This window comes from Phyllostomus discolor, chromosome 1 (assembly GCF_004126475.2).
Source record: "Phyllostomus discolor isolate MPI-MPIP mPhyDis1 chromosome 1, mPhyDis1.pri.v3, whole genome shotgun sequence".
In the NCBI taxonomy this organism is placed as follows: Eukaryota; Metazoa; Chordata; class Mammalia; order Chiroptera; family Phyllostomidae; genus Phyllostomus; species Phyllostomus discolor.
In genome coordinates this window covers 77401841-77414295 of record NC_040903.2, presented here as the reverse complement: position 1 = coordinate 77414295, position 12455 = coordinate 77401841, and the positions used below count along the sequence as shown (strand labels likewise).

Here is a 12455-nt window from a genome sequence, read left to right as displayed (position 1 = left end):
TCATTGTCAGTCCCTGAGTTACGTGAGGTGTGAAGGATACATAGGGCCAAGAGTCAGGGTTACAGAACACAGGTTATTTGGGAGGTATAGGCAGGATGGAAGGAGCTTTGGGCTTAAGGGGATTAGAACTGTGGAAATGATAGAAGATTAGAGGGTTGGTTTTATGTAATATCCCCATGAACAGTAACCACTTTTAAAAGATCAGCCTGCAGACATAGATGTATTGTGAAGAGATCAATTTTGTTTTAGCGTAACTTTATATTGAAGTTACAATGGGTTACTGCAGGGGTGTCAAACTCATTTTCACCAGGGGCCACATCAGCCTCGTGGTTGCCTTTGAAGGGCCAAATGTAATTTTAGGACTGTATAAATGTAACTACACCATAAAGAGGGGCAAAAAGCTCTACATTTAGCCCTTTGAAGGCACCTGCGAGGCTGATATGGCCCCCAGTGCAACTGAGTTTGATATCCCTGGGTTACTGTGTATTAATCTCCTAGATTCTGGGGAAAATTAAACTTTCCTGTAGGATGTTACTGCTGGAATGTATCCTGGATAATGAGTTACAAACTTACATATATTTACTTATAGCTGCATTTAAACCATAGCCCTAGTCAGCTCATTGTTATTTTCGTAAGAGCATAAATATCTTACTTAGAAACATGAGGGAAAATAACAGTAGACATTACCACAAAATGAATGTAATTTACTGTAAAAGGAAAATAATTGTAGGGTGGGTGAAGGGAGGGGTATAAGGATGAGTGGAAGAGACAACTACTTCTTTCATAAAATTATAACTAAACTTTGCTTTTAAATATATGTACATATATCGTATGGACAAAAGTAATAAACTGAAATGTCAAAAAGTAATCACAAAAAAGAAAGAATCAGAGAAGTCTGCTCTGTGTACAACATGTGTCAAATGAGTAAATTTGAGTACATGGAAGGTAGGCTATGTACGAGTACAAAGACAATATGTGGTGACATAATTATAAACAAGGCAGCTGGTTCCTGACCTCGAAGGAATCAATATTTAAGACAAATAAAGCAAATAAACATTTCTGCTTCCAACTATATTGCAGTAGCTTATATCAGACCTATTTTTTTTCATCAAGAACAACCAAAATAACAGGACATAATATACAAACCCCCCAACCACTTGAATGCATTCAAAAGCAATCAATGTAGGTAAGACTTGAGGATGTAAGACCTCAGAGAAAAGAAAACTTCAAAATACTGAGCCTGACATTCTGTGTGGAACTTCCTCTCCAAACATTTTCCAAATTCTAAGCTGCTAAAAGATGAATGACCAAGAAATAAAAAATAGTGGCTCAAAAGCTAAACCCTGAGTAGATCAAAGTTCATGATATGGTAAGTTCTGTAAGCTTCCTGAGGACACACTTAATGGACTGCTCCTCAAGAGTAGACAGCAACACTGAAAATAGACAAACTCTCACAAAGCTACTTCAGTCTCCAAGTGCATCAGTGTGAGCTTCTGCTGTTATAAGTATGGCCTAGAATAAAATCAAATAGTCTGAGGAAAGACAATATTATAATCTACTATGTTTCATGTCCAGCCTTCAATTCAAGTTACTTGATGTTCCAGGAGTAGACCCCAAGTTAAAGCAGATGTTACCTGTCTTAAATTCTTAACTATGATGAATATGTTTAAGAGATTAGATTTGAGGGAAAATTTACCAAAGAATTAAGATCTATAAATAAAATTGAAAGGAAAGTATATATCTGTAATTAAATTATTATTATTATTATACTAATAATTCAATTGATGTATTTGTTAGAAAGAGTAGAAGAGAGTATTAGTAAACAAGATGAGAAACACAGGAAAAGGGCTTCCTTATCACCAAGATAAATATTGGTGAAAAGATGTAACATATAGGTAATTTGATTCCTAGAGTAATAAAGAAGGGGGAGACAGAAGAGACAAAATAAATTCACATATTCAAGAAATCAGCCAGCCCCAAACCAAATAAATATAATGTAATGACATGCCTTTAGACAGAATGGTTAACCTCCATAAAAAAGAGAGGGGAAATTTTTTAAAAATCATCCATGCATTTATCTTTAAATTATCCAGAGAATTTATCAGTAATTGTTTTTAAAGAGACCAAAGCATAAATTATGGGAGACTAAAGATAATGGAATAACTTATTTAAACTGAAACTCATAAAAACAAACTATGAAACTAGAATTCTATACTCAGTGAAAATAGGTTTTAAAAATAAATACCAAATAAAGGCATTTTCCAGAAATCAAAATATGAATTAATTGACCTATTAAAATAAGTCTGTAGAAATAAAGTGATTCCAGAATCTTGGTAAAGCAGAAAGAAGTGGAAAAACCAGAAAGGATAACATTTAATTAACACTTAATGTTAACTGTCTAAAGCTACAATTATATCAGTATGGTATTAAAAATCAGATTTTTGCCCCCCTTGCTGAGGAGGAGAGAATGAGGCATGAGCCTCATGGCTGATTCAGGCTCCTGTCCTTCGAGAGTTAATGTTCTCTGGAACCTTTTTGAATTTATGCTTCAGTGTTTGGGGGGTGGATCTTCCTCAGAACCATCATAAATCTTGGTTAACTTGGTTGAATAGTTGAAGAACATAAAAAGGACCTGGAAACTACATGAAACCCTAAACCCACAAGCTTACCTCCAGTCCTACAATCACTACTTTCCTTTTCTTAGAGGAACTTCTGAGCTAATAGCTTCTGCTCTTATCTTCAATCTTGATGATTTTCTTTATTTCTAGTCACTGAGCTGCTTTAGCAGTAAAAGGAGACAACAAGAAGTTCTCTTTTATTCCCTTGTGTCTCATTTCTTGAAGTTTTAGAGGTATAAGACTAAAATAAAAGCCTTAAAATAGAAAAGTGTGTGTTATTAATCATCTCTCATTTTATTCTTTTCTTTGGGTTTCAAAGTATCTTTTGTCTTAAAATTTGTTTGTGTTATGCAAAAAATTAATTTCAAAACATGACAACTTGATTTTTAGTTCTGGACAAGATAGAGTAAGTGCATTCCACTCTATTCTTCAAAATAATTACAAAGAAAAACCTTGGGTAATATATAAGAAGCAAATATCACAAAACTGTTAAAAGGTGGAAGAAAAAAGTCAGACTGTTTAGGGGTGTTGAGATATGAAAAAGGACATAGTGGTGAGTTCCTTTTTATCCCCTGTATGTGGGAAGCACTGCCTTCTGTGTATCTCAGACTGGAGAATCCCTTGACCTTGAAATGCAATATATGGAAATGGAAAAAAGGTCCAAGAAATGTCCACTTTCTATAGCCAAAGGGGTGGCTATCAAGATGAGTTCTTGATAATACCCAGTCAACCCTAGCACAGCTCCAGGAAATGGCCACACTCACCCTCTCCCTCAGGGGATCATGGCTGGCAGGGAGCTGAGTGGAGTCACTGTCTCTGCCTATTTCACAGTAATAAAGTCAGAGCTTTCCTCCCTTGCACATAGAGTAAGAAGAAGACCTGAGAGAGGGATGAGCTGGAGAAAGGGTTTTTTTTAAGGCAGTACGTGATTCTGAGGCAACCCCCTGATCATGGACCTGACAAGAACCAACACAGCCAAAGGTTTCGGACTGAACTACAGTGACAAGCTCAACTAAGATTTTAGATCAGTGTTGGAATGTGCAGCACACTAGTAGGGTGACCAGAGAGAATTGCACAGCTTCCAAAATTGACATTTGAGCCACAATCTGCAAAGTAGACAGGACATATGAGCAATACCTAAATAGGGCACCTACCTGCTAAAACAGAAGATTTAATTAGGAATCAATGTCTCATAACACAATACCCATATCATTTTCTCTGATATGTCACAGATACCAGAGAAAATCAGGGATACACCACGAAACAGAATATTTCAACTATAATGAGATCAGACAAAGAACACATACACAGACAAGGAGACAAATAGATGCTTTAATTATCTAACAGGGTTTCTTGTCTTCAAGTAGTTACATGGTGAAAAAAAAACCCCTCTGAATAAGCATGTGCTGTTGTGCTGTGGAGACAGTAACCTGCATGTATAAATTGCCCATGTGGACCTTCAATTGCTGATCGTTATAAATAAAATGGAAGGCTCTTGGAACTTGAATCCAACTTTAAAAGATTAGACCTACGAGATGATTTGTTTAACAAATATGCCAGCAAAATGCCTACCAGGGAGAATAAATTAGAATCTTTACCTCCTAGAAACTTATTGGTAAATAAAGATGAGAATTTTTTTTAAATTATGCAATTTAGTCAAACCCTGAATTAAGTATGGCTAAATACACATTGTTGTGCATGAATGAGTGGCCAGGAGAAATCCATTCTCATCTTCTCCAAAAAGTCCATGTGGGAGATTTGTGGGAAGCCTGATGGACTGAGGCACATACCTAAGAAAACTTTTATATTTGTTATTTCAAATATTCATAAACATCCCTCCTCTTGTATATCTCTAAAGCTGTCAGGGGGAAGAGGGTTAAGAAAGTTTCTATCCAGTTAGGACAATGTATACCACCCAAAAAATCATACTAGCGTATTGGTGTTTAGAAAAAGATAGTTTTTCTGTGTAAATTTGTGCAAGGTTACTAAAAATAATCTGTACAATGCAGATACTTTAAAAAAAAAGAACTTTCCATCAATCACAGTCACAGTTAACCTGTTGCTGTTTTTGTTGCCCGTTTATATTTTTCCTAGTAATTTTTCTATCCTCAGTTGTTGACCTAACTTAATTAATCAGACACCTGGTAAACATTTTTGTTTCACAGGAAGTGGCAGAGCCAAATACATACAATGGAAAAAAAGAAAGCCTCTTGAATAGATGGTGCTGGGAAAATTGGAAAGCCACAGGTAACAGAATGAAACTAGAATGCTATTTATCACAATATAAAAAAATTAACTCAAAATGACCTAAATACAAGACCTAAAACAATAAATTACATAGAGGAAAATACAGGTACTAAACTTACAGACCTTGGTCAAGAAAACATTTTATGAATGTCATCTCAAAGGCAAGGGAAATAAAGGCAAAATTAAATAAAAGGGGCTTCATTAAACTAAAATACTTCTGCACAGCAAATGAAACTGTTAATAAAATAAAACGGCAACAAACCAAATGGGAGAAAATAATTGCAAACAACTCTGCTGATAAAGGGTTAATATCCAAAATATATATAACGAACTCATACAACTCAATAACACAATAACAAACAATTCAATTAAAAATGGGCAGAAGACCTGAACAGATACTTCTCCCAAGAAGATGTACAATGGCCAACAGACACATGAAAAGATGCTCAACTTCACTAGCTATTAGGGAAATGCAAATCAAATCTAAAATGAGATATCACTTCACACCTGTTAGAATGGCTGTTATCAACAAGATAAGTAATTACAAGTGTTGGAGAGGCTGTGGAGAAAAAGGAACCCTCATGCACTGCTAGTGGGAATGTAAAGTGGTACAGGCACTATGGGAAACAGTGTGGAGATTCCTCAAAAAATTAAGATTAGAGTTACCATATGACCCAGCAGCCTATCTTCTGGGTATCAACCTGAAAAAATTGAAATTATTTATTAGTAATGATATATGTATCCCTGTATTTCCTATCTTAAAAATGTAAAAACATTTATTAGTAAAAATATATGTAGCTCTATGTTCACTGTATTATTGTTATTCATGAAAACATGAAAGACATGAAAACAATCACAATATCCTTCGATAGATGACTGGTACATATATACAATGGAATTCTACTTAGCCACAAGAAAAGATGAAATACTGCCATTTGCAGCAACATGGATGGGTCTTGAGAATATCATGCTAAGTGAAATAAGTCAGACAGAAAAAGTGAAGAACCATATGATTTCATTCGTATGTGTGGTATGAAACTGAAAGCAACAAAGGAACAAACAAGAGAAACAAATAAACAAACAAAAACTCACAGACAAAGACAGCAGTATGATGGTTACCAGAGGTATGAAGGAGTGAGGAGGTAGTAAAGGGTGAAGGGGGTCAAATACAAGTATATGGTGATGGGAGGAGATTTGACTTCTGATGATCAACACACAATGCAATATACAGGTGATATATTGTAGAATTCTACACTTGACATGTGATGTCACCCCAGTAAATTTAATAAAAGTTTTAAAAATAATCCGTAAATACCAGGCCTTGCCCGAAAAAATCAGTGTAATTAAAAGAAACTATACTTTAAAAAATCACTTATTCTAAAAAACTGAAAGTCATTTCATAATTTTTGACAACTGATTATTAACACTTACCACTTGCCAGCCATTAAGTGCTATGAATACAGTAGTTAAAAAAGAAAAGAAAGACAATGTGTCTGCTCTCATAAAGATAAAATGTTAGCTGAGTTTAGTAGCTAACCAACCAATAGACTAAGCCATATTTGATATGTCAGGGAAGTAATAAGTGCTGTACAAGAAAACAAAGCACAATTTGGGCCATATCAAAAGGTAAGACTAGAGCTTGGCAACCTTCATTTGTATGTTGGCAGGTTCTCTACTATGATGTATAAAGCATAGCCCTATAGCAAGTGTGGGAAGAGATGGCATTAGAATTAGTGGGAGGAGCAAGTAACCATAACCGAGACCCATTAATCAAGATAAACAGACAAGACCAGTGTATGAAGAGAAATGGTGGATGAAAACAGAGAGGTGGTGTGGTGGCTACATCATGTAGATAGTTATAAACTAAAATATAATTATTTATTTTATTCTGAGCTGTGAAGTCATTAGACAGTGTGAAGCAGATGAGACCACTGAATGACATCTATTTGTAAGGACCTCTCCAGTTGCTCCATAGAGAGAAGACCCTGAGTGGTGGTGACAGCAGGCAGGAAAGTCCAGGGGACACTGCCACATTCCAGGTGTGATGTAATGGTGGCTTGGATTAGAGTTAGGTACAAATTGTGGGAGGAGTGATCTATTTGAAAAGAGATACCACTCTATTCATGGATCTTTAGGGTTTGCAGATAGAAACAAAAGAACAAATAGTGAGAATTTTCAAAGCATCTGGTTTGAAGAACTGTAAATGGTGTTGCCATTCACTGAGATGGGGAGAAAAACAGCAGTAACAAATTCATATAGAACAGTTAACAATGGGTCAAATATCCAAACTGACTTTATATAAACTATGAGTAAATGAGCACTGATATGAAGTACACAGCGAAGTATACAAGGGAGCGCCAGACCTGAAATGGTACCCAGGACACACATTTTGTCACATTCTATGTAACACATCCTTTACCTGCTTACCCATCCTGAGTGTGTATTACACCTTTAGAAAATTGTTTCTATTATTTCTTTTTTGTTTCTTACTTGTAGACATCTCATGTCCAGTGCCCTGCTTTTCACAGTACTTCTGGTTTGCTTGAATGAACAGCGAAGAAAATTGTGATACTTCACCACTCTGGAAAAAGAAAAGAGGTGACAGACTGTGTTGGGATGTAACAATCAGGGACAGGGTGGTTTCTTCCAAACAAAAGTTGTTGTGTTCTCAGAGAGAGGTCCCTCAACCAACAAAATGCAGAAGCATTCGTTCATCCTGGGAGGCTGTGTCTGCCATCCTCCCCACGGTCCTAATGCACCTCCTTTGCTGCCAGAGAGACTCTGAAGCCACCAAGTCCAGTGCTCTTCCTTTAAAAAATTTTTCCTTTTGACCAGACTTAGCCACCACCTGCCCAAATGAAATGCCATGAGTAAGACTTACTAAATGTCCTTGGCAGGAGGGGACACCCTTGTCAACAATGATGTTTTATGAATTTTAAGCAGCACTCAATTTCTTCTCCTTAAAAGGTGTCTTCACAGCGTGACTTTGCCTCATCATAATAGATATAACAGATATATCTATTACTTTCACCTTGTGCATAGGATGTATCCAAAAATAAGTATTAATATCGTTCATCAAAAAAGGATCTGAAGAATCATGACACTAAACTAATTAATGAAGAATAAGATCATGAAAATATGACATTATCTCCACTGGACTGAGTTCCATGCTCTTTAGTTATAAGTGTTGTTTTTTTTTAATGGAAACATTAAATCCAACAGAGAATTCTTTGGTGACAACTTAAAAAAGACTCAAGTTTAGTTAAAAAGTATAAGTTGGCCCCTTTGTTCCCTTGCCTGCACACTTCATGAACAGCTATTCTTCAACTTCTAATTATCTGTAGTGTTCTCACCACATAGTTAATCTGTTATAGGGACAGAGGTGGGGGAAAGAAAGGAAGGAGTACTATAAATGTGATGTAAATGAAATGTCTTAACATGGCAAGAAGTATTTACTCTGTGGAGCCACTCAGAAGCCCAGGCTGATGGCCATTCTGTCACCAGTACCACTTAGTCCTGATGCTCACCCTGATCAGTGACAGTCAGTACTCGTGGGGAGGAGGAGGTAACAGTGGGTATCTAGTGAACCTGACCTACCATGGTGTATGGTACTTTATCCAACACCCATGAGCACAGGTAGGCTTATCGGAAGGGGCTGGGGAAGTTGGCCCCTTCTGGACAACCACTCCCAAACAGTAATGGAATAGAAGGAAGAGTTTGGATGGACAGCTATATATAAATTCCAAAGTTCATACATAATTATTTGAAGCTAACAAGTCAGAGATTATAATCTTGTTAGGTCCATTATTTCCTGATAAATTACACTGACTAACATCTGTATCTTCCCTGGACTTTAAGTTACAGCGTGAAATATGATTTTTATGAGATTTCACATGAGATTTGTCTCGAACAGCCCATGCTGGTAGGTGCATCTCAAGCTTCATTCACAGAGTGTGCCTCTTCCCATGTTCAGTCTTATTAACTCTTGTATTGATTGCTTTTAGAAACCTGAAGTTACAGACATCGTCTGTTGTTTGCCCTAAGATCTCAATGTTGCTGAATACTACAGATAAAATGAAGTCATTTTTATTTTATTCAATTATTACTTTTCCTACAAGTGTCTCTAAACTATAGCAGCTTATTTTGTACTGATATAGATATCAGACTCCAATAATAAATGCAGGAAGGTAATAATAAGTATATCCAAGATTATAATCTTAGTTTACCATTTTATACCCAGAGTCCCAAAATTATAAAACCAGCCTGATGTGGGAAATATTTTAGAATGTATTTTCAACAAAATATTAATATAAAGCTTAAAGAAAGATATGTGTAAGAAATGAACTTTTTATGAAGAATAGTTCAGTTTATTAATATAATTTTTACATATGAAAAATTCTACTAATATAAATTATCTTGGAATAGTGTACAAATTAGGATGATTTTATTTAGGATAAAATAAAACAAGTTAGGATAAGGAAATGACATACCTTAGTAGGGCTACATGTTCAACTTATAGCAGTAATTTCTATATTTACAGGTAAATACTTTTCTATCAACATATTTGTTTCTATATGTTTATATCTATATGTATTTATAACATATATATCTGGACTTTTTACCAAAATATTTTACATTTAAAGATTTTACATATAAATAACATATGTGCTATAGTGTTTTATATATAAAGAATATTTATATATGTGAATAAAATGTCATTATTATTTTCCTGATCACAAAAAGCATAGTCATTTTTGGAATTACATAAAATATAAAAATATATAATAAAGTACACTACATATAAAAGTGTAAGAGTAAATACTAAGATCACTTATAATCTCTACATAGATGTATAATTTCTTCTAAAAATCTTATTATTCTAAAGTTTGAGGAGTCATACATTCACACACCTTATGCACCTCCTGTCTTCACCCACCATGTTGTTCTCAATGTTATTGCTGAAAAGGAGTTATAAAGTGAAGAAAATATATCCTCCTACTATTTCAGGAAATATACCAACACACTTGGTATCCAAGGTAATAAATTTTGTATCTTATCAGTTTAGAGACTCACCTGATTGAAGCAGGTTTTGTGATTGCAACTCCCACCCAACTGCATTCCTGAACTGCATCCAACTTCCAGCAAAAAATGCCTCTGAGAAACTGAGGAAAAGAAATGGTTTCCAGATCTTTTAGTCCAGTTCAAGTTTGATGTGGTTTGACCAGTGATAGAAACCTGAAAATCATGATCTTTTCAGGTTTCAAATGTGTTTTTCTAAATTGTTCTTCTGTTATTAACTATGTAGAGTGCAGTTCCAAACTCTGATTCATGATATTGGTGTCACCTAAAAGCAAAAACTGTGGTCTGCAGATGAACATCTGCCCAAGAGCAATCCCACCTATTGTCATGGAGATGCACTCTCCAGTGAAAGTCTACAGGAAGCAATTAGACATAATGAACCTGATGTTTATTATATTTTTAAAAATAAGCTGCATTTAGAGAAGTTTTAGGTCAGCAAAATTGGGGGTAAGGTATAGAGATTCTCCTATAACCCCTGAGCCCCAAACATGCAGTCTCCTTCCTCCATTATCAATATTCCCACCAGATGCAATATTTGTTACAATCCATGAAGCTACATTATGTCTTCATTATCCAGAGTCTGCAGCTGACATTAGTGTTCACTCTTGGTGTCGTACATTTTATGCATTTGGACAAATGTATAATGACAACTTTTCACCGCTATAATGTCATACAGAGTAGTTTCACTGCCATTAAAAATTCTCTGTGCTCTGCCTAGTCATCTCTTCAACCCTGGCAGGCCCTAAAAATCACTGATGTTTTTACTGTCTCCATAGTTTTGCCTTTTCCAGAACATCATATAGTTGGAATCATATAGTATATACACTTTTCAGACTGTCTTCTTTCACTTAGTAATATTCATTCAAGGTTTCTGTATGTATTTTCATAGGTTGGCAATTCATTTCTTTATAGTGCTGAGTAAATTCCATTGCCTGGAAGGTCCACAACTTATTTGTCCATTCACCTGCTGAATGGCAGCTTGGTTGCTTTTAAGTTTTGCCAATTTTGAATAACTGCTGCATTTTGTAGCCATATGAAGATTTCTGTGTGAATACACATTCTCAACTTCTTTGGATAAGTACCCAAGAGTGAAACTGCTGGGTTATATGGTAACAGTATATTTAATTTTATAAAAAACTGCCCACTGACTTCCAAATTTCCTACACCATTTTGTATTTCCATCAGCAATGAATGAGAGTTCCTGTTGCTCCACACCCTCACCAGAATTTGGTGCTGTCAGTGTTCAGGATTTTTGCCTTTCTAACAGATGTATAGTGGTATGTCGTTTTTAAAAATTTGCATCTCTCAAATGACATATGATATGGAGTATCTGTTCATGTACTCCATATGAGTATCTTTTTTTGGTGACATGTCTGTGAAGGTCTCTGGCTCATTTGTTAATCATGTTCTTATTTTCTTATGAGGGAGTTGTAAGAGTTCTTTGTATATTTTGGAAAATGGTCCTTTATTAGATGTCTTTTGCAAATATTTTTCCCAGTCTGTTGTTTATCTTCTTATCATCTAGACAATGTCTTTTGCAAAGCATAAGATTTTAATTTTAATGAAGCCAGTTTATGAATTTTTTCTCTCACAGAACGTGCCATTTGTGCTGTAGCTAAAAACTCATAACCATACCCAAGGTTATATAGGTTTTCTCATTTGGTATCTCTTAGGAGTTTGATAGTTTTGCCTTTTACATTTAGGTCTGTACTTAATTATTAGTTAATTTTTGTGAAGGATTAGGAGTCTCTGGATTCATTGTGTGTGAATGTCTAGTAATTCCAGTACCATTTGTTAAAAAAAAAATCTTTGCTTCATGGTATTGCCTTTGCTCTTTTGTCAAAGATCAGTTGGCTGTATTTAGGTGGGTTTATATTGGGCTCTCTATTCTGTTCCAGTATTACGTTTGTCTATTCTTTCACTGATATCACATTGTCTCTATTACAGCTTTATATTGTCTTGAAAGTTTATTATTTCTAATAGTAACACAATTCTGGGATAAGAATTTTAAAGCTTTGAAATGCCATTTTTTCTAAATAATTTAAACGGTTTCCCTTGTTCCAATTTTTGTGTTCCTGAGAAAGCTGAAATACTAGAGGGTACCTCTTTCTGTCACTGGTGCCAGGAGCAGGATTCAATATGTGTTCCAAGCCAATCAATGGAGAGTGGTCACTGACAGGAGGTTGTAGGAAATATGATGTGACCCAAGTTCATGAAAATCTGTACATTATCTGTTCTCACAAAGGCTAGAGTATTTGCTTTGCTTGATTAGATGATGGACTCTGTAAATGTGAAATAGAATTTTATTTCCTGGCAGTGTGAGGAGTTGGAAAAGGCTGTGAATTAGGATATGGTTCAAATAAAATAAGGAAAATGCACTAAGCTGATGTCCAGCAAAATGCCAGATATTTGAGGAAGTTCAAAGTACATACTTCTCAAACCTAGATTTCTTCATACTATTTACATATGTGCTGCATTCAGACACTGTGTTCTCATGTCACCCTATGGGGT

At 35.3% G+C, this 12455-nt stretch overlaps 1 long non-coding RNA gene across 1 annotated transcript; it reads right to left on the bottom strand.

Moving 5' to 3' along the window:
• Window positions 1-408: 408 nt before the first annotated feature.
• LOC118499841 lies at window positions 409-11944 on the bottom strand. Its single transcript, XR_004902396.1, has 4 exons — window positions 11934-11944; window positions 5089-5099; window positions 2773-2776; window positions 409-479 (listed from the first exon to the last, which is right to left on the bottom strand). It is a non-coding gene; the product is annotated as an uncharacterized LOC118499841 (long non-coding RNA).
• Window positions 11945-12455: the final 511 nt, after the last annotated feature.